General features: G+C 40.5%; 1 protein-coding gene across 5 annotated transcripts in view; it reads left to right on the top strand.

Moving 5' to 3' along the window:
- Positions 1-23,304, top strand: part of TIAM1 (TIAM Rac1 associated GEF 1) — a 273,240-nt gene that overhangs the window by 55,759 nt on the left and 194,177 nt on the right. For 2 of the 5 annotated variants that reach the window (XM_032798269.2, XM_032798271.2), the window contains exon 2: positions 14,902-15,098. The exons of 2 other annotated variants lie outside the window; for them this stretch is intronic. The gene's annotated coding sequence lies outside the window, so the exon portion shown is untranslated. Of the gene's footprint in view, positions 1-14,671; positions 14,757-14,901; positions 15,099-23,304 lie in introns of those variants that run through there. One more of the 5 variants, XM_032798272.1, reaches the window with a different exon arrangement.

Here is a 23,304-nt window from a genome sequence, read left to right as displayed (position 1 = left end):
GAGTCTACATGTGAGAGTAAAAGCTATTTTCTTCAGTAAAGATTTGCAGAATGGGGCACTATCTGAACAATGAAAGGAATATGGATATTTTTTTCAGTCACCTAGTTGAATGGAAACCTATTATTCACCCAAAGAATAAAACAAACAAAATGCAGCCAGAACTTGATGGATCTGTTGTCTGAGCCTTATTTTCAGCACGAATACTTTCATTATTTCTTTGTAGTTCTCCTAATGTGGGTGAAGGAGTCCTTAGTAGTTGTCCTTCCTTTATAGAGTAGAAAAGGGGGAGGCTAGTTTATGATTGTTGTTCTTTTTGCTGGAATTTGCATTAGGAATATAAATCCTTAACATGGTAATAAATCTTACAGACTTTTTTATAACTCTTGCAAAACTAATAATGTTTTTCATTTCCGAGCATCATTGACTTTAATTGTCTAATCAGTTTGTAAAGGTCTTTACCTATTTTGCATTTGTGTTTAATTAGTGCTCCTCCTTCCCCAGACTTGTGACAGACTTGTGAAGTAAGAATCAATTGATAACATTTTTTACAGATCAAATGAAATAATTATGAGACTTTTAACTGAAGGTAATTTATCCCTAAGCACTAATGCTGTATCATTGTCTGAACTAAAAAAGTCATAGGCAAGTGGGCAGCCCTTTTTCTTCAGTCTGCTTGACATTTCTCTCTCTACCCATCTAGCAGACTTCTTTAAAAACAAACCAACCGGCCCTACTAGTGATTAAGACGTCTTACTGGTAACTGTGATGAGTCTGTCACTCACCAGCCATCATCAGTCAATCAGAAAATGAGCTAAAATTTTTCTTTTTTAACAAAAATAAAAGTTCTTACAAATATATATTTCCCTTGCAATATTTCATGTCTTAAACACATTTTAAAACGCTGGGTTGTTTTGGGGTTTGTTCCTGTTGAACACTGGACAAAACAGTGATTTTATATCTTTAATCCAGAGGGATCCCAAAGACTTCTACTAATTGTAGCAGCATATATACAGACCACTTTGTGCATCACTGAGTTCCGGCTACCTCTAATTGCATATAAACACTCTTTATCTGCACGTCGCAACACTATACCACAACTTTTGGGTTCAAAGGCTAGGAAATAAAACATATTTTATCCAGTTAAAATGCCAGGAAAAAATGTAGGTAGGCATAATGTAATTACAGAATGTTGTTGGAATTTGGCAGGAACAGTGGTGTTAATGCCTGATTTCTTATAAAATCACGTTTCATGACCATGTATACTCAGGACTTAAGATGGCAGGCAACATGAGCGATTCAGTGATTTCTCCTAGCATCATGCTGAGGCATTAATTCCATGAGGACTTAGAGCACCATCTTCTGAATTGCCAACATCACTTCTTGCAGAACCTTGGAGGTCTCTTTTATTATGTACTGAGTAGGCCTAACTCTGCTTTCCTTAAGAGGCTTGATAGGACCACAGCTGAAGGTTCGGAGGAAGAGAGAGTCTGGAGGTAACTATCATGCATGGGCACGGAGGAAGAAATGGATAATCAACAGCTCTTTAATCTCTGTATATTCTTGAGCTTCTGTCCACATAGGTTCCAGTTGTTCTTGTTTATGGAACTTACCTACATGAGTAATTTTATTCACATGAGTAGACCCATTGAGTCCTGTGGAGCTATCCAAATAAGTAAAGTTACAAGCATAAATAGCTGCAGGATTGGGCTGAAAGCACTGGCCTTCACTCAGAATCCTTGGATTTTTGTATGAGTGTACTCTTTCTCCAAATTCAATGGAAATGCCTGGATAAAGGTGAAGGGAGAATATGATTTTGTGTTAAATTCTCCGATTTGTCTATAAATACAATTTGACAGTTTATACAAAATTAATAATCCAGTCAATCCTTCACTTGGATAGCAGAGGATAATCTAGCATGTAGTTATTTATATAGGAACATAAAGCAATAGCCTCTTTAAACCTCATATGTGAACATAAAACCTATCAACCAGTACTGAGTAACGGATACTCAAGAAAGACTAGAGGAAAAGTATAACTGAAATAAACATAACACAAACACGGTATTGCCAGATTTCGTTGTCACACTGAGCACTTTATTGCCTTACACTGCAGTACCAATTCATCCCCATTAGTTTGTATCTATGATTCTTAATTAATGCTAAATATATTCCAACACAAATAGTATTTAATTGTATAAAAATTATACACTACATCTCTAATAATGAATATCCAATTCTGTTACTCTAGCCGTTGTGATAAAAACTAATAACAATGCCTCTCTCTTTTTATCAGTGGATCTCAAAGTGCTTGACAGAGTATCCTTATCCTCATTTTACAGCTGGGAAAACTGAGGAACAAAGGTGATGCTCACTCAGCAAGCCAGTGGCAGAACCAGGAATAGCATCTAGGTCTCCTGAGTCACAGTCCAGTGTATCCACTAGGCCACACTGCAGTGATGCTCTCTACTGTTGACTTTGCACCATATTATAACTTCACCTGTTCTTTTGCAAGCAGCTGGTGAATTGTTTTCAAGATTTGTTAACATTGCTTTATTACAACCATCCCTTCCTCAGCAACCAAGGAGTGTTGAGTCTTCAAAGATTTGAAGTATGCTTCTTAATTTAGTCAGCGTTGCCACCTGCTGCTGCTAACTTGGGGGAATCTGGATTTGCTGCCTTCTGAAGATGCTGGTCTTGCTACTGGTAGAATATATTGTGGCTACCTGACAACTTCTTGGTTATCAATATACCCTGCATGGTGACAATTTATGGTTCAGGCTTTTTAATTTTAGAGATAGGGCAGAGAGATTAGGATTGACTAGTTTTCTTTCTTTCTTTCTTTTCTTCTGTTTAGTATTTTATATAACGTGCTATAGTATCCATTCTGCAGAAATCACAGGTCAAATAATGCCCCACTGACTCATACGACATGAAATAAGCACATGTAAAGGATTTTCCTGAATATTCTGTACGAATTGATTAATTCTTGTTTAGCCTTTTGCAGATAAGCTACTGTTTTTGTCTTTACTGTCATATTCAAGTAATAATCATGATCCAGAACTTTAAGAGCCAAATTCTACCTTCTCATGGAAGTGCCTTCAAATTGGAACACATGTATGCTGCAAAAGCAGTATTACCATAAAACTGTATTCTGAGAGGCAGTGGCCATACATATAGACCCACCATACAGATTATCTTGGTGTTTTGGTGTTTGCATAGCTGCTATTGGGGTGGTGTAGAGGTGTATGTGTGACAAACATGCAGCCCATGGCCCTTGACTTCTAAGTTCCTTTGTGACACTTGTTATTGAGGGGTTGAAAAATAGTTTGTAGATTTGGGAGGGAGCCAGGGAGGGGACAGGAAGCTTTTTTCTGTGCTTCCCTTCTGCTGACAGTCTTTTTGGCATTATACCTTTGTATGTAGTATTAAACAGTCACAATTTGGTTCTGATCTGGATTGGTGAGAAACTGACACCTTGTAGTATAAAAATAAAATGCCATTTGTTGCCTTTCTGAGGTATATTTCAACAAATAAAATTTCCCCTTGTGCATCTTTATTCTTTTAAAGACATTTCTGTCTTAAGATGTAAAGGGGAATTAAATTCAAATTTAGAAGATAGTTTTAAATTGTTTTATTCTTAAAGCTCCATTTCAGTTTTAAGCAGGTTTAAAAAAAATATTAATTGTATTTTAATTTGGTTTGTCAAAGTATAATTGCTAGGAATGAGGTAGGAAACTAATTTAAATACAGCATATGTAATGGAGAATCCAATTTTCAGAAATCTGTAGAAATATAACTGGAGTCATTGGTGCTGACTTCAGTAATTAAGAGTCAGTTTTTAATGTTTTAGATTTGAATGCTAATTGGTGGTGAAGGAAATAGGAAGGTGATATTTTGTTTGCTATGAAATTGGTGATTCTCTAGACCTAAAGCCTTTGGCATGTATATTGGCCCAAATTGTTTGCATGAACCTATAGGATTCTAGTTCTCTTATTTGGATCCAAAATTTTCATTTGCTGTTGGTAACCTCAAAGAGATTATGAAGAAAAAGGTTCTCAGTTACCTTAGGAACTCTGGATCAGTCTTTGTGTTGCATAGGACAGGCATGACACTCCACACCCTGGTGAAACGCAGTGATGTGGGAGGCTATAGCTAGGTACAGAGCAGGTTCTGCTGCCTTTGTCCTGCCTCTGCAGCTATTCCCTGCCCTCGTACCAGGGGCATGTTTGTGAGGGCTGCAGGCAGAATGGGGGGTATGCCAGAGGAGGAAGGTATGGCAAGGGGCATGGCAAGGAGAGACCTGTGCCTCAGTGCTAATATCTGTAAAAGCTGGTGCAATGGTGCAGTGGGTAGAGCTTTTCTTAGGTCTTCCCCAGCTTGTTTCAGGGGTGGAAGTGGCCCTCAACAGCCCAAGAATAGCTCTCTACCAGCACAGAGATGAATCTCTCCTGAAATTTGGTTAAGATGAGAGACCTTAACCCCAGTTAAAGTTCTGGCACAATGGCAAGCAACTGCCAGTAGATGTCGAGCAGAATCTCCTGTCCCAAAGCATGTTACAAACAATTATCATTTGTTCTGTACTACATTTAACATTGAGGAAGGACGTTTTATCACACACCAAAAATGAATTTTGCTTATGTATTGAGTCCACAAAGCTTGTTGGTGATCTAGTGCTGCAGATCCAATAAATTCGAGGCCATCTACAGATTTAAAATTGCCTTTGAATTTATCCACTAAAGCAATCAATGGCAGGGAAGTGATCTACAGAGGCAATATAACTAGGATACCATTATCTTTAAAAAGCCAGGATGTTATTTCCTGTTTATTGCTTCAGTTTCTTTGAAGATACTCATTTTTGTGCTATAATAATAAAGACCCCATAAAAAGGCAAACATGCTGATAGTTATCATCAAGTATAACAGGCCAAAAATTTTACCTCCCTATTAAAAATGCCTATTTTTCGGGGGTATGGAAGGTATTGTTTTGTTTCATTTTAAACAAAACCCCAGCAATTCCCACCCTCTGGTCTCCCAGTGTCAAAACTGAGTTGATATTTAGTCTTGCTCCCTGGAGTGCCCTCCTGAAAAACACCTAGTGGAGCTGTTTGTTTTGGCTATGTTTTTTGTTTTGTTTTTATCTGGAATCACCTGTCCAAAATGCAGCTAGGAAGTTAAATATATTGGCTTCCTAAGTGTGGCCATTCCCTTTTCTGATGTAAATGATTGGAGTGTGAATAATACTAGTCTGTTGTTTTAACTGAGGGCTTGTTAAAGGGGCCTGTGCTATGTGACAAGCCATTTGGCCTGTAGATTCACACCCTAGTTTGCTGTGCACTAATATCCCATGTAGACAAGCCATAAGAGAGCTTCCCTTTGCAGTTGCAATATTTCCCACACTACCTTGCAGCTATGCTTCAGCTTTGACCTATAGAATCCATCTCTAGGGCAAGAGGATAGAGTAACATTCATGGGGCTGATCTTGCAAGGTGCTGAGCATCTCTGGAGAGGTGCTGAGCACTCTCTATTCCCGTTGCAGTTGAGGCTGTTTGGTGCCTTGCAGGCTCAGACCCCAACGCCTCTTCAATCTGGACTTCTCTAGGGCAGCTGCCAGCAAGGTTACAGATGTGGTGATTCTTGTTGATCACCAGTTGGGACTAGATTTAAATCAGTGATGTAAAAAAGTCCGTGTTCTGTTGCCAGTCTCCTGAGAACTATCTAGTTCCCCCAGGTGATGCATCTAGAATGGTTAGTTGTACTCGCAAAGGCAGAAAATCTTTGGAATGATGAGAACAAATGTGAGGATTAATTGTTTATAATTTTTTCATGGCCTAGATTTGCAAGGGCGGGATGTTTTTAGAGTTTTTTTTTTTTTGTTTTAGAGGATGTTTTGAAAAAGAAATTAATGAAAGTCAATGATGAAACATCTTCTGCCCTATTTTTCTGACCCTTGAGAAGAGGGTGAGTCAGTGGGCCCCTTGCTTCTCCCTGGTTGACAGAAGAAAAGTGTTCATTCAGGGGGTTGTGATGTGTTTGGGCCACTGCAGCCTGTGCAGAAATCTTCCCTAACTGGTGGGCATTCAGTTAGTCTGGGTAAGCTCCTGCTCTGGGATGCCATGTCAGGATGATAATGAGGGATGCGGTGAGATAGCTTTTGATATGAGATTTCCGTATGGTTTTAGTTCTTTGATACATTGGTAGGGAAGGCAATTGTAGGTGGCTGGCTAACCAGACTACTTGTTCACTTAGCAACTACCCAGTAGCCCTTCAGAATTAACACCAACCTCCAAGCCTTAATAGCTTGGGGAGTTTACATGGGCTGACAGCCTGAGAGGCTGCTTTCTCCTGGAGAGGCTCCCATGAAATCATACCAGTCAATGGCATTTCTCACAGAATTGTACAATAGTAGCACAAAAGAATCGGTTTGACTCTTCTTTTCCCTTTGCTTTTCGTTTTTAAAACAAAGGGAGAATTTTCAAAGCAGGTAGTATGGTGAACGGTTTCAAACAAGATATGTCTGGCTTTTGGAAAATATATCGGTATTTAACAACATTGCAAGAAATACAGATGTTTGCATTTTATAGTGAAGAAGTTTTTCCTTTGAAAGTGTGCTCTGTATCTTAGTAAAAGCATCTTCTTGCAGTGTCCAGGGTAAGTGCTCCTTCATAGTAGAGTAACAAACATAACCGACAATAATATGGTTACATAAAACAAGCAAATGCCAGACCTACACTGAAGGTTGCTCCTGTCAGCACTATATTTGTGTGCTTCGCTCTTTTCCCAAAGCAAAATCTACCAGAAGCACCAACAGACTCAGTGGCGCATTTAATTTAATGCATTAGCTGTGTACCTCTCATTATCTGAGTAAAACTGGACTTGGTTTCCTCCTAGTCTCTTGTGCTCATCACAGAATCATTGCATGATTCATCACAACAGGCCTTCTCTCCTCATGAAAGGCTAATCGCAGGAATATCGCTGGTCAGGGTTGAGGTGCACTAGCAGCGCTACATGAAGAAGAATTCAGAGTATGTTTGCACTGTGTCTTGGTATAATCAGTTCTGTCAAATCCTTACTCTCACAAACCACCATACTCTCCCAGAAAACCAGCATCGAGAGAAAAGAGGACTTGCTGCTGAGTACACAAAATACATGTTTGCTTTCTGAGTTTTCTGAAAAAATCTAGGTGGTTCTTTGCAACTTTGTGGGAGCCTGTCCCCATGTGGTCATGTATTTCCAATCAAAGTGGAAACCTACGTTCAATAGGGATTATGGCATGTTAGAAAATGTAATATGTAAAATCCATTGAGTACATAACATCATGCAAAGAGTTAGATTTAAAATAAACAATGCTGAGGAAATTCATTGTGTGCTACTTCATCCCTACCTTGCCTAGAGCATTTAGCTATTGCAGCACATATGGCATGTAAGATTAGCCACTGTTCTGAGACCCATGTAGTGCTGACTGTAGTAGAGAGACTGACAGAGTAGGGGACTGAATTTTCTCATTTTTTTTGTGGTATAGCATTACTAAAGTGTGTAGGAAATAAACCCACTGTGTGTGGGTCTGCAAAACTGGGACATGGCACTTTATTTTGGTAACAAAACTGCTGCTGCTTCCCTTTTTACCTTATGAAGCAGATGTACCTTCATCTAAAGAATTATTTGGGGCATTTACAAATGCCTTCACTAGCCAGTCTTGAAAAATCTGCCAGATCTCACTAATAGATGGAGATCTAAAGCTACAAAAGATGAGGATGGACCCACCACCAAGGTTCAGGGGTAATTCTTTGGTGAGAAGCATAGGTCTCCTGCCCCTCCCGTGCCAATGCCAGAAGGGGAATGATGCTGAGATTCCTTTTGGTTGCTGTCCCTGGACCCTGTATCTTTCATATTAGTATTTGATTAGCAAGTGTCTAATAAAATATGACCCTCTCACTTTAACTGCAGGAAGAGTAAAGGAGCTTTTTATATTTTCCTACCCGCCCCCTATAAAGTCTTTTGCCTTCACTCAAGGTTTTGGCATTTGGGTATGGGAAGAGGAGAGGAAACAGGTCTTCGGTGCATTAACCCTCTTCCTATTCACAGTCTCCATATTTTGGGAGACAGAGGGAAGGGTGGGTGTTAGAAGCATCCTCCCAATGAATAACTCTAGGCTTGCAGCTTTCTCCGGCTACATAAAGATGACATTTTTGATAATTTTTCTGGTGTCCACAGGGTTCTGAATAGTAGCTGTATGCTTCCCTCAACCTTGTTAACTCATCCTTGTTGCTGCTTGGTAGCAGATGCAGCTGTGAGCAGCAACAGAGGCATTGGAGCTGTCTGTCTGCAGAATCTGGAAAGATGTCAATGCATTGCTTGGCATTAGGAATGTCTCCAAGGTAGAAGCTTCATTATTTTAAAAGAAAGCTGAAGTTCTGCAGAAACGGATGGCATGTTCCCTCCTCTCTCCAGGGAAAGCTTCCCCTTTGCCATGAGTGAGTGGTTTTTCAGGTCTTACTGACCAAGAAGCAGTTAATACAAAATAAAGCTATGAAATTTATATTGTAGCAATGAATCCATCAGTCCTAATATTTTCCACTTGTAAACTGCCTGTGCTACCAGATACATACTGTTGCAACTGAATATATGTCCTTGTCAGAAAACAATGATTTGTTACATTTGATTGACTGCAATATTGTGGAAACTCCACACCCAGCATTTAAATTTAGTGCAATGATTAGTGTAACAGAAAGTTTCCAAATATTAGCTAATGAATAATTTTACTATTGTTGTTTGTGCTTGAGCAAAGCTGTAGTAGCAACAGTGTTATGTGGTCAGGGAACAGCCAATGCAAGTTTCAGGTTTCAGTTCAGTCTCATAGAATACATTGAAATTGGTCAATAAATTCTTGTTTCATTTTAGTAGAGTAGCTTATCTTCAACATGGGTCATACAACTCTTAGCCTAAGATTTGGGTTGATTTTTATGAAATTTCACAGTTAATGAAATTTCATTTGAGGTAACACGAAACAGGGATTTCTGGTCTTCTGGCTTCTCTGAGTAGTGCCGCCCGGGGGGCGAAGGGTGCAGGGGGGCAAGTGGGGCAATTTGCCCCGGGCCCCACAGGGGCCCTGCGAGCCCTGGCCGAGAATCCCTTCCCTGGCTACTCCCCCAGTGGCGGTCCGGGTCTTCGGTGGCACTTTGGCAGCGCGTCCTTCAGTGTTGTCGAAGATGCGGAGTTGAGTGAAGGACCTGCCGCAGACTCGGAGCGCCGCCCCGTGAGTACAAGCGCTGCAGCGGGTGGCACTTTTTTTTTATGTCCGCTCCCCAGCTTTGCCCCAGGCCTCCTGAATCCTCTGGGCAGTCCTGTCTCTGAATCAAGGAGCCCCGGGTACCTGGAGATCAGGATTTAACAGAGGCTGTTGTTTCCCTTTGTAATGTTTGCACCCCACTGGTGTAGCTTGTCACTTGCAATCTGTACAAATTTGTGTAATTCTGATCGGTCTGGCATACGAATTATATAACTAGCTGGATTTTTATTATAAAATGTGTATTTTTTGATGTATGTTAAATTTCATATGGTGGTTTTTAGGGGTAATTTAGAGGAATATATTTTGTTAAGTAAAACCAAAAATTACAAAAGGAGCTTACTAAGCTTCTCTAATGATTTCAGTATTGGGTTTGCAATATGAAATCTGAGCTTCCTTGGAAAACTGCAGTAAAGTTGACAAACTTAAAGATGCAGGTTAATTTAATGGCTGTTGATGAAAAAATTAAAGTACAATGACAGAGGTTATTGCAGGGTCAGCATCTAGGCAGGCAGACTGAAGTTAATGGGGATCTGTTCTAGTGTTGGGGTCAACCCACAGAGCTCATTGTAGGGTTCAGGCCATTGTTTGCAAACAGAGTGCCAGATTCTGCTGTTTTTTTACTTTCTCTGTGAGTAGCTCCATTATCCTGCCACTCTTTCTCACATAGTACCTTATGCTACAAGCAGCTCTGTAAGTGATAAGGAGCACTATTGTCAATAGAGCTGATTGTGGAGTAAAGCACTACCTGAGCAGGAGTGGCAGAGTCTGGCCCAAAGCTTTGAGTAATACTAGAGTATTTCTACAGCTGCTTTTTTGTTTTTCATGCAACTGAACAAGGTTGGCTTGCTTGTTATCCTTTCTCTGTGTTGCTGGATTAAGTTGCTGTTTTGATGTGTGTAATTACTCTGTTGACCAAAAGTAACAAAATGAACAGGTCTGTTCATGCTGAGCATTGATAGCTTCTGTGGTTCTTTCTTTCCCCCCAGAGTTGAAGCTGTGAAGTTAGAGATGAAACCTGTATTTCTTATTTCTCAGGCTGGTATTGTAATTGTTATTAGGATCTTTTGTTTACATAAATTAATGCTGCTTTTAAATTAAAGTAATTGTCAAAAGTCTGGAGAACTATGTGGGTGATCAAAAATATTTCACATGGGGGGAAGGAAGGTTGTGGGGGTCATGCAAAGCCAAATTCCATGAGATAGACAAATATAACTATACAAACCTGTGTGTTAGATAGGAACATAATGGCCATACTGGGTCAGAACAAAGGTCCTTCTAGCCCAGTAGCCTGTCCTCTGACAGTGGCCAATGTCAGGTGCCCCAGAGGGCATGAACAGAGCAGGTTATCAAGTGATCCATCCCCTGTCACCCATTCCCAGCTTCTGGCAAACAGGGGCTAAGGACACCATCTCTGCCTGTCCTGGCTAATAGCCGTTGATGGACCTATCCTCCTTGAACTTATCTAATTATTTTTTTGAATTCTGTTATAGTCTTGGTTTTCACAACATCCTCTGGCAAAGAATTCCACAGGTTAACTGTGCATTTTATGAAGAAATACTTTATTTTGTTTTAAATCTGCTACCTATTAATTTCATTTGGTGATCCCTAGTTCTTGTGTTATGAGAAGGAGTAAATAACACTTCCTTATATACCTTTGGTCTGACCCAGTAGGGCCATTCTTATGTGTTCTTATGATGTGGTCATACCATGGATTTATGTAGAGGCAAAATTATGTTTGTCTTACTATCTATTAGGGTAATCAGATAAAAATTGTGAAATATTGGGACAGAAGCTGGTGGGGGGAAGTAATAGGCACCTATATAAGAAAAAGTGCTGAATATCTGGACTGTCCCTATAAAATCGGGACATCTGGTCACCCTATTATCTATCCCTTTCTTAATGGTTCCCAACATTCTGTTTGCTTTTTTGACAGCCACTGCACATTGAGTGGATGTTTTCAGAGAACTATTCACAATGACTCCAAGATCTCTTTCTTGAGTAGTAATAGCTAATTTAGACCTCATCGTTTTATATGTATAGTTGGGATTAAGTTTGCCAATGTGCATTACTTCGCATTTATCAACACTGATAAAGATTTAACTTTTCACATAGTCAAATATTAAAATAACAAAAAGAAGTAACTTTGCCGTCCTTTAACATTTATCAACCCATAGTCTCTGCATCAAGGAACACTGGAGAAAAGGGAGCAAGCTATTGATTATTTATATTACAGTAACACTTAGAGGACCCGATTGAAATTGAGATATCATTGTGGTAGGTGCTGTACAAACACATAATGACAGACTGTCCCTTCCTCAGACAGCTTACAGTCTACGTAGACAAGAAAGACAAAGGGTGGGAAGGGAGACAGAGACTTGGGGAGGTGACTTGCCGAACATCACACAACAGATCAGTGGTACGTGGGTTCCATTCCCAGCTGTCTCTTGATTTCCAGTCAAGTACCTTTATCCACTAGACTAGTGGTTTTCAAACTTTTTTTTTCTGGGGACCCAGTTGAAGAAAATTGTTGCCTGCGATCCAACAGAGCTGGGGATAAGGGGTTTGGGGTGTGAGAGAGGCTCAGGGCTGTGGCAGAGGGTTGGGGTGCGAGGGTGAGGGCTGCAGGGTGGGGCTGGGAATGAGGGGTTCAGGATGTGGGAGGGAGCTCTGGGCTGGGGCAGGGGATTGGGGGTCAGGCTCTGAGCTGGGGTACAGGCTTGGGGGTGCAGGGATGAGGGGCTTGTAGTTTAGGATTCACTCTGGGTTTGGGGGGGCTCAGGGCTGGGGCAGGGAGCTGGGGTACGGCAGGGTGTCAGGGCTCTGAGCTGGGGTGCAGGCTTGGGGGGGGGCAAGAATGAGGAGTTTGGGGTGCAGGGTCCCGGCCAATAGGAGTGCGGAGCCCGAGCTTGAAGTGGGAGAAGTGCATTGAGCCCCGTGGCCCCCATGCCTAGAAGCTGGACTCACAGCTGGCCACTTCTGGGGCGCAGCGTGGTGTCGAAACAGGTAGGTACTAGCCTGCCTGAGCTGGGCAGCACCGTCAACGGGACTTTTAATGTCCCGGTCGGTGGTGCTGACCGGAGCAACCTGGTGCCTTAAATGCTGTGACCTGAATTTTGAAAAACGCTGCACTAGACTGGGCTGCAGCCTAAAATGCTGGCGTATTCTATTGTCAGAAGACCAAACTGGTCTCTTTTCTCTTAAATTTGATATATTACTTCAAATTTTAATAGAACAAATTGATTTAAAAGAATAAGTTAGAACTGCCATCCTGCAAATGATGTGTGGGCTCATAAGTGCCTAAGTCTCAATGAAAGCAGCTCCGAAGTAGAGGGAGGTGAATGATGGATTTTTTTGGTTTAGTGATAATTTTTTTTTTTTTTGAATTTTTCAGTGAATTGAAAAGCTGAGGAAAATCTTTAGCTGAAACTAATCAAAATGTTTTGGTAATGTCAAAATAAATGCTATAAATGACAATGGGTAGTCATTGGGCGGGGGAAAGAGACTGAAGCAGTTGAGAGAGATTACTTTGCGAGAGGGCTCCCAGCTGTTTTCATGTAAGCAATGTGGGCTTCCAGTCTGACCAGTGTTAATCACCCTCATCTGTGAAAGCAGTAGTTCAGTCTCCGTACTCCTCTGCTGGGATTGCCAGGAATGGAGCCAGTTGATGCCAGTAAATTTGTTTGTTGAATGCATTTCACCCTATTTGTGATCTCTGCAACATTAGATTCTTGCTTGGATTGAAACTTTTTATTTCATAATATATTCTTTTCTTATTATTATACTTAAGTTTAAGGTTTTTTTGAACACTTATTTTAGTGACTTTATTTATTACTGATTAGTCTGCTTAAGTTTCATTAAATCTTATTACACCTCTACCCCGATATAACACTGTCCTCGGGAGCCAAAAAATCTTACCGTGTTTTAGGTGAAACCGCATTATATCGAACTTGCTTTGATCCACTGGAGTGTGCAGCCCCACCCCCTGGAGCGCTGCTTTACCACATTATATACAAATTTGTGTTATATCAAGGTAGAGGTGTAGGTGTAATTCATGTGATTATGGAAGAGCATCTCTGTCATCAGTCTCTCTCATTCCCAACAGTTGAAAGCATAATTAAACTTTCTCAGTCAGAAGGGAGCTGTTCTTTTAATTACAGCATCTTCTTTATGCCATGCAAAGCATTCAACCTACAAAGAATAACCTGACAGTTTACTAAATTTGATATGCATTCTTTCTTATTATCCTTTTTTCTTAGATACAATGCTGACCGGAAGAAATGACACTGAAAGACCCATAGTACTACTGTACCCTTTGCTTTGGCTGAAGCTGGTGAATTTTTTTTGAAGTATTAATAGCATGAATAGACTTTTTTAGTGAAGTAGGACAAATAGGACAAAACCACATCAGAAGTTACTCTTCTAGGCTTTCTTCACCATCTTTGTTCTATTAACTCTCTCAAAAAGCAAATTTTTAGATGAAAGTTCAGTATTTGGGGAAAAAATTTAAAGAAAATTGTGATTTCTATGAAATACATACAACTTCCAGATGTGTAAATGGGTGTGTGTAAATTGATACTCTAAAATGTTAATATTGAACGGTAATTCCCAAAAGGGTGCCTTATATGGAGCTCCCAGGGGACTGCAAGCAGGGAACATGCTCTTATGGTTAGGGGATTGGACTGAGATTTCGGACATGTGGTATCACTTCCTAGCTCTGCAACGAACTTCCTGTGTGATTTTGGGCAAGTCACTTAATGTCTCTGTGTCTGTTACTCTCTTCTGTAAGATAGGTTTACTAGCATAGGGGATTGATGTGTGGATATATGCATTAATATTTGTGAGGCATTGTAATTCCATGGGGATTAGGCCTGGCTATGTACTTCGATGTAGGCACACTGAGTTAAAACATGCCTACATACTTTGCATAAAGGCTCATCTGGTTGTTGAGTCAAGTCCTAAATAATTTTCTGTATTATGTAATATTTCTCTCGTTTTTTTTCTTTTAGTGAAACTAGCAATTTTCTTTATATGTTAAAAAGGCACCTTTCCTGCCTTTTAATTTAGATCCCTGATCTATTTATTTCATAGCTCCTGATTTAGATATTAATTTTGCATGCATTGAAGTGTGCGTGCTTTGGTATCATACACCATACCTACAGTTGGAACAACCGAAATGTGTCTGTATTCATCTTATGTAACTATCCTTATGATAGATACCTTTATGATCCTTCCCCATCTTGATTTTTTCCCTTCTAATTTGCAAAGCAAATTCTGCTTCGTGGGTAGTGTGTGTCATTACAAGAGTCTTCCCTAGCAACCAGATATTTCTAATAATAGCCCAAATTCATTGCCAAAAATCTTGAAATGTGGCAGAGCGTCTTTGGACCCCAGGATGTTACACTGCAGCCTCTCTGATAAGTTAAAGCCTACAGTTTCTTTCAAATAATTGAGTAAAATAAGGTTTACTGAAGTGTAAGTAAAATTGATTCTGTGAATAGTGTATGGTTGTTTGAGCCACAAGAGAGATTCCTCCGATGCTTACATATTAAAAAAAAAAAAGTGCTTTTGAAGCCGAAATGTTTTTGCTGTGTATCCATGTGTATGATTTCATTTACAGCTTCCTGTCTGAACAGTCATCTGCTTGATGAGCACCTGATCTTGAGAGACATGTATTGCCTTGATAAGCTATGCTGTATTTGATGTTATCTACATAATTGTTGCTGTTGGACCTTCTGCATCTGTTACCTGGAGCAGCACACTATAAGATTGCAAGACAGGATGATCAGTTAAGGTCTTTCCTTTCATGTAGAATAGGTATGTATGGTCTTCATTATGTTCATTTTATGCCTATTAACAGACTTTGGTTTATAGAGACTATTTAAGGTATCTTTCATGTGTGGCCATTCTCTCTTCCCCATCTCTCCATTTAAAAAAACCCCAAGTCTTTCCTTTTCATAGAGTTCCAGAAATAAGAGATGCAAAAGACTTATTAGGTCACTAATTCATCCTTTGGCATTGCAGCATTTCCCTTTACAGTTGATTTTAATTGCTTCCCTTTGGAAGCTGTTTCATAGTCTAATAGATTTCACTGTTGTTTTTTAATCCTAATATTCAGCCTAAATTTTCCTCTGTTGATTTCATCTCAGTTATGTCCTTTTGTTCCACTTTAACAGTTCCTTTCCTTCCTTGGAGTTTAGATACTTTTACAGTACTTTTCCTTGGATTGTTTTTCCTTGTAATATAACTGATAAATTTAAGCAAACATCTTTTAAATTATCTGGCATCACATCATAAGTTGATTTGTTTATAACTTCCTACCACAGGAGTAGTTTTCAGCCCTGTAGTGAAAAGGTGACCAATTTAATTAAAATTAAAATATGCCATAATTTTCATTTTAAAAAAGAAAGTTGTTATAAAAGATGTGACAGTGAAAGCACTACAAATTAAGTTCTTTCTTTCTTTATCTCCAGAATGTATTCAGTATGTGCAATGCAAGCTTCCCCACACTATCTTACCTATATGCCATAACTCCTGTTTTTGGTAGGACACTTTATCCTGCAGCAAAGGCTTGTTTGCACTGAGAAAATGCGTCAACTAGCATTATGTTAAAACATGATTTTGCCCTTAGCATGAGCAAGAATAGTCCTGTTTAAAAAAATCTTACTGAGGCCTGGTCTACACTACGCGTTTAAACCGATTTTAGCAGCGTTAAACCGATTTAACGCTGCACCCGTCCACACAACGAGGCCCTTTATATCGATATAAAGGGCTCTTTAAACCGGTTTCTATACTCCTTTCCGATGAGAGGAGTAGCACTGAAATCGGTATTACCATATCGGATTAGGGTTAGTGTGGCCGCAAATCGATGGTATTGGCCTCCGCGCGGTATCCCACAATGCACCATTGTGACTGCACTGAACAGCAATCTGAACTCGGATGCACTGGCCAAGTAAACAGGAAAAGCCCTGCGAACTCTTTTGCTCTTCTATTTCCCGTTTCCCAGCGGTGGAGTCTTCTGTACCTCAGCACGTGTGAGTTGGCGATTGCACCCTCCCAAATTCAAAAAGAGCTTTGCAGCATAGACCGCTTACGGTGGAGGTATTTGGATCTTTGTCGCTGTATGCGGTGGAGTTTACTAAATCTTGATGTTTCTATGCACGAGACTACCGGTTACAGAAGACCGAACATGGAAAACGGCAATTTGAAAAAAATTCTTCCAAGGGCTATGATAGACAGAAAGTCACAGCACAGTGCTTTGTGTACAAGCGTAACGGACAAGTCAAGAATCAATGGATGCTTATGAAGGGAGGGAGGGGGTAGTGGAGGACTCCAGCCTATCCCACGGTTCCCAAGCCAATCTCCTGAAAGTATTGCTATTCTTGGTCTGAGCTCCCAATGCCTGTAGGGTCAAACACATTGTCCAGGGGTGGTTCATTGGTATTAGCTCGTTAATTTTACCCCATTCCCCCATAGAAAGGAAAAGGGGGAAAAAAATCGTTTCTGACTTTTTTCAATGTCACCCTATGTCTACATGCATGCTGCTGGTAGCATGCCGATGCGTGTTCGGCACTGAAACAGCAGTTTCTCCATCCCTCCCCTCTCCCTCGTTCACGTGATGCACTCACAAATATGACTGTCTAGGTCCGCTCTCAGTACCCGGAGCTCAGTCATCTCAGCCTCTGATGAGATCGTCCTGCGGCAGTGGTTCGGGGCGCTCTGGAGAGTAAAATAGGACTCTATGTACTCGCCATGGGTCATTCCCACGTCGATGTACCAAGGAAATAGGCTGGTACGTATACTTTCGATCATAGCAACTTGTGGTGAAGCTGATGCTCCATCAGCCGTCACCTGCCCGAGCCTTTCATGTGTAAAGAAAAAATTCTGTACTGCCGGACTATCATTAGCAGCTGGAGGCTACCTCTCCCCCTCATTTTATCTCACTAACAAGTCAGTGTTTATTCCTGCATTCTTGTTACTTCATCACACAAATGGGGGGACACTGCAACGGTAGCCCAGGAGGGTTGGGGAGCAGGGAAGCAATGGGTGGGGTTGTTGCAGGGGCACCCCTAGAATGGTATGTAGCTCATCATTTCTGCGGGATCTGACACGGAGCGCGTGTTCTCTGGTTCTCTAGTAGACTGGCCCATTTTCTAGCAGGACTGACGTCTGTTTTAGATACATAAAGGAGGGATTGACTAGGGAGTCTTCCCATTTTTGTCTTTGTGCCCCCAGCTGACCTCAGCCAGGGGCACCCGTGACAGCAGAGACGGTACAGAACAATTGAAACCGGTCATCTCATTGCCAATTTACAATGGCATTGCAGACGGTGCAGAACAACTGATACACGTCTCTGCTATCTTGCAAAGGCAAATGAACGCTGCTGTTGTTAGCGCTGCAGTACCGCCTCTGTTAGCAACATCCAGTAGACATACGGGACAGTAAAAAAAAAGAAAAAGCTGAACGGGCTCCATGGTTGCCATGCTATGGCATCTGCCCAGGGCAATCCAGGGCAAAAGGGTGTGAAATGATTGTCTGACGTTCTTTCACGGAGAAGGAAGGAGTGACGACATTTACCCAGAATCACCCGCGACACTGTTTTTGCACCATCATGCATTGAGGTCTCAACCCAGAATTCCAATGGGCAGGGGAGACTGTGGGAACTATGGGATAGCTACAGGATAGCTACCCACAGTGCAGCACTCCAGAAATTGACGCTAGCCTCAAACCATGGACGCACACCACCGAATTAATGTGCTTAGTGTGGCCACATGCACTCGACTTTATACAATGTGTTTTACAAAACCGGTTTATGTAAAATCGGAATAATCCCGTAGTGTAGACATACCCTGAGATGTGGTAGGTACCAAGTTTTATTTAACATCATGTTAAAGCATGTGGCCAACACATTTTGTAACATAATGTTTCCCCGATGGTAGGCCTAGCCTAAAAGGACAGTTCAATCTCTCAGAGGGGTTGCTGTGTTAGTCTGGATCTGTAAAAGCTGCAAAGAGTTCTGTGGCATCTTATAGACTAACAAACAGGCAAGCAGGCATCTCAGGGAGCAGCTCCAAGGCAGAGGGCAGGAGCAGCACATGGCAGTGGCGGGAGGGACAGCTGCAACTGATAGCCTGCTGGGCAGCTGCTGCATAGGGAACTTAGGGGAGGGGAGAGCTGATAGGTGGGCTGCCAGTCCACCCTGGTTAAAATCCCCCCACCAGCTAGTTCCACGGGGCTGCTTCTTCCTGCAAGCAGTGGACAAAGCAGGGGGCTGCCAAACAATGTTATAAGGGAGCATTGCGCAACTTTGAACGAGCATGTTCCCTAATTGATCAGCAACGAAACAGCGTTAACCGGGACAACTTTAAGTGAGGAGTTACTGTAAACACAATTTTGTATGTGGATTAAAAATGATGATATCACAGAGGTATGTATTTCTGGATCAGAAGTTATAGATTGTTGGTTAATGTAGAAAACAAGAGAAGCCACTAATAACATAATGAAATGTCATACTTTGATTCACTTTTATACATGTTGTAGAAAAATGATAATCAGATGGAAAATGTGCATTAAATTAAATAGTTAAAATTCTAATAGTTCATTCTCCAGGGCAATCCTGCCATGTGTGTTCAGTTTTCGGAAGTTTGACTGTATACATCATCTGCTTTTAGTTCCAAATAATATAACATTTATTACTGAATTCAGAACAAGTTGTTTTGGAAAAAATTCTGTAAGGAGTCAAAAGCTGTCTGTAATTTTGATTTCTGCTATGGCATCATTACTATATACAGTATATACCATCTGCGTAAAAGAGAATGGTAATGAATATGTATAACATTTAAGTGACTGTTAATTGTCCTAATGATATTCATTGTGATTACAGTTTCTTCAAGGAATATTACAAATACTTCTCTTCTTTGGAATACAACTAGATTCTTTCAAGTATTAGAGGGGTAGCCATGTTAGTCTGTATTCACAAAAATAACGAGGAGGCTGGTGGCACCTTAAAGACTAACAGATTTATTTGGGCATAAGCTTTTGTGAGTAAAAAACCTCACTTTTTCAGATGCATCACTAGGGTGACCAGACAGCAAGTGTGAAAAATCAGAACGAGGGTGGGGGTAAAGGTACCTATATAAGACACAGCTCCAGATATCGGACCTGTCCCTATAAAATCAGGACATCTGGTCACCCTAACTGGGACACTTTTTAAAAAATTTCTTTTGGTGCCATAACTGCATGCCCAGTGCGAAGGTCCAGCTGTGGGCAGGTTGTGGTGTGCAGATCCACACTCTGGAAACAGATGATTCGAGATAAATAACAGCTAACTCCTGTATCCCCTTAGGGGTGCAATCCCGAGCACCTTCTGTGTGGTGCTGGGTGCCTATTGTTAATGAAGGGCCAGCATTATCCTAGGTACTTTACCAATAGATGTGAAGACAGAGTTCCTGACTAAATGAACATACTGCAACACATTCGTTGATGGCAACCTGGCCTACATGGCTGTGCAGGTATATTAGGAGGACTAAGACTCTCCCTTCCCCGCCCCTGTGCAGTCTGCCTAGATCTTGGGTGTGAAAGGATAAAAAGACGCTACATAGCTGCTATTCTCCCTACCACAGTGGGGTGAACAGCAGTCACGTAATGGGATCTTGGCTCAACTCCCAGTGCACTGTCTAGAGAAGCTTAGGAAGTGGGAGGGTACAGGTATGTCTACACTTAAATTGCTACAGCAGCGCAGTTGCAGCTCTAACGCTTCAGTGTAGACACCACCTATACTGACAGGAAGGGTTCTCCCTTCAGCACAGATAATCCACCACCTCCCTGAGAAGTCGTAGCTGGGTTGATGGAAGAATTTTCATCAACCTAGCACTGTCTACACCGTGGTATAGGTTGGCTTAGTTATATGACTTGGGGGTGTGGATTTTTCATGCCCCTGAGACAGGTAGGTATGCTGATGTAAGTTCTCTGTGTAGACCAGCCCTGCATGTGTGTTGTAATCTGCTTGAAAGAGCCAGTACTGAGGAAGAATTAAGGAAAGAATCAGATGATCTGAGTTGTGGTTCCTTCCATGCAAGCCCTACCGCTTACACATGGCAGTGTAAAAACGCAATCCAGTCCTACAAGGGTGCCGTGCAAACAGGAGGAAAGTGGGAGCGAAAAGGAGCAACAAAACCCAAAGCATTGCTGTTGTGATATAGAGCATGTCTTACAATATGCACAATTACAAAAAAATTGAGTTGAAATATTCTTAATACATTCATTTCAGTAGGATTTGAGGGGACTAGGCACCAAAATGGAAGTAAAACAAAACCGGTATTTTATTTTGTTACACTGATTTATCTTTCTACTGTTCATTTGCATGGCTGTTTCTAGCAGGACTTGAAAGACTTTTTGAAAACCTACTTCTCTGATTTAATGTTCAGTTCCTGTATTTTGTAGTTTGAAGGAGAGTGTGTGTGTGTGTAATTACTTCAAAATCTTAATAAAAATAAATGAGGGTTATGGGGAAGGGAAGACCAGGAATTTGGACATTTATCCACTGCCTGATAATCACAGTACATTTTTGTCTGTCTCCCTGATGAGAGGATATTGTCTGTTTTTCATTATGATTGAACCAAAAAAAAGTTGCTTCCTAATCAAAGTATTCACTTTTATTCTTGATATGGCAAAAATTAAATTTCTGGTAGACAAATATAGTAAAAGACCAAAGTTGTGAATCAATGTTCAGCAAAGCTAAGGATTGAGACTGGGGAGGATAGGAGGGGAATTACTTCTCTACCAATTACATAATGAGTCTGAGAGGCTGTCTGATGTGAACATTTGGAGTAGACTTCCCACTGGAGATGGAAGAAGATTCTGGACATGAAGGCTGCTGCCTTGCATTCTTGTGTCATCACTTACACCTGTGTGAAGTGAGTGAAAAGCGACCACTGTAAGTGAGAGGAATTCTGATTTGGTGCTATTTTGCAACCACTTTGTACTCCCTTTGCACGGATGTAAAATAACGCAAATGGTAAGGCAGGGCAGACTGTGCCCTCTTTTCCTTTGACAGGAAGAGAGAGCACATTAAACCAGGGGTAGGCAACCTATGGGACGCATGCCGAAGGCGGCATGCGAACTGATTTTCAGTGGCACTCATACTGCCTGGGTCCTGGCCACCAATCTGGGAGGCTCTGCATTTTAATTTAATTTTATATGAAGCTTCTTAAACATTTTAAAAACCTTATTTACTTTACATACAACATTAGTTTAGTTACATATTATAGACTTATAGAAAGAGACTTTCTAAAAATTTTTATATTTATTACTGGCATGCAAAACCTTAAATTAGAGCGAATAAATGAAGACTCAGCACACTACTTCTGAAAGGTTGCCAACCCCTGCATTAAACTAAAGCTACAGGAAATCATCTTCGACAACACAATAGTAGGCTTCTTGACCAGCAGTCATTCCAATGACACTTGGTATCCATGTGGTATTATGAACTAAGTACAAAATGAATGTTTTGGCCACATCATCTGTGAAGAAAGGAACCACTGATCCTGTAATATTTTCTGTACTTACCTTCTTTCTTGAATGAGTTCAGCCTTATAGGCATATGATTGCTACACTTGATTGTAACTGAAAGGGCTAATATTATTGTATCATGAATTTTGTTATTAAAGTCCTATCAAGTCTTTGTAAAATACTTTTAAGTACGGTATATAGAGTTTAATATATGGTATATTTCCCTTTGTCTTCCATGATATGTATCTAATGAAATAGCCTTTCTAGCTGGTTTCAAAGGAAGAAAAATCAAACTCCTATGGAAACAGTGAAACAATAAGTTAGAGAAGAATTTTAAAACCCCCAAGCTGAATTGAATATCTTAGGCACATAACTGATGATAAAGAATAATTGATTTCTGTGGAACTACAATATTCACTTCCTTGGCTTTTAAACTAATATCATAAACGACTAAGTTAATTTTCAAATTGTGCTTTACTTCCTAAAATAATTCCTTGAGCATGTGTTTTAGAAAAACATCCAGTCTTTATTTAAACATTGCCAAAGGAGGAGAATCTATCATAACCCTTGGTAAACTGTTCCAATGGTTAATTACTCTTGTTAAAAATTTACATCTCTTTTCCAGTCTGAATTTGTCTAGCTTCAACTTCCAGCCATTGCATCATGTTTATACCTTTGTCTGCTAGACTGAAGATCTATTAAATTATTACATATTTGTTCCCCATGTAGGTTCTTGGCTGTAAATAGATTGAGCTCCTTGAATCTATCATTATAAGGCAGGTTGTCTAATCCATGAATCATTTTCCTTGCTCTTCTCTGAACCCTCCCCAATTTATCAACATTCTTTTTGAATTGTGGACCCGAGAACTGGAAACAATATTCCAGCAGCAGTCACACCAGTGGCAATTTGTAAATGAAGATTGGATGCTTTTCTAAAAAATATGCCCTATGAATTATTATGGGGGAAGTTCTATGGCCTGTGTTACACAATGGTCCCTTCTGGCCTTGGTATCTATGAATTTGTGTGACTGAATGGAAGAAAAATTATCCTGATCCAACTTTCTTTTATCAAGTGCATGCATAAGTGTTTGCAGGATCTGGGCTTTGTATTAAAATATTTCAGAAGAACTCATTATTAAGTGCCCAATCCTACCCCCAATGCAGGCAGACTTAATTCCTGTGGGAAGAGTTACTGGGAAGGTATTCTCAAGTGAGTCCTTGTCTCAGGAATGAAATGCCTTTACACATACCATTCCCTGGTATGCTAAATCACAGATTTGGTGATCTTTGGGTCATATTGCAAGGCTTATCTATTCTTCCAGGCTCTCTTGAGCTGAGGGGTGGGGAGAGAAAGAAGAATTTAGTGTCTAGGAAGATGTGGAGGCATGTCTGAGTTTGGGAGGCTTTATAGTTTTTGGACCTGGTCTATTTTAATATTGAATTTTAAAAACAATCTGTACGTGGTCTCAGAATATTAGGTAATCTCATTTTAAATGAAAGGACACTCGAGTTC

Source organism: Chelonoidis abingdonii, chromosome 1, assembly GCF_003597395.2.
Source record: "Chelonoidis abingdonii isolate Lonesome George chromosome 1, CheloAbing_2.0, whole genome shotgun sequence".
Lineage (NCBI taxonomy): Eukaryota > Metazoa > Chordata > Testudines > Testudinidae > Chelonoidis > Chelonoidis abingdonii.
The sequence above is the reverse complement of the archived record's forward strand: the minus strand, read 5'-3'. Positions and strand labels throughout refer to the sequence as shown.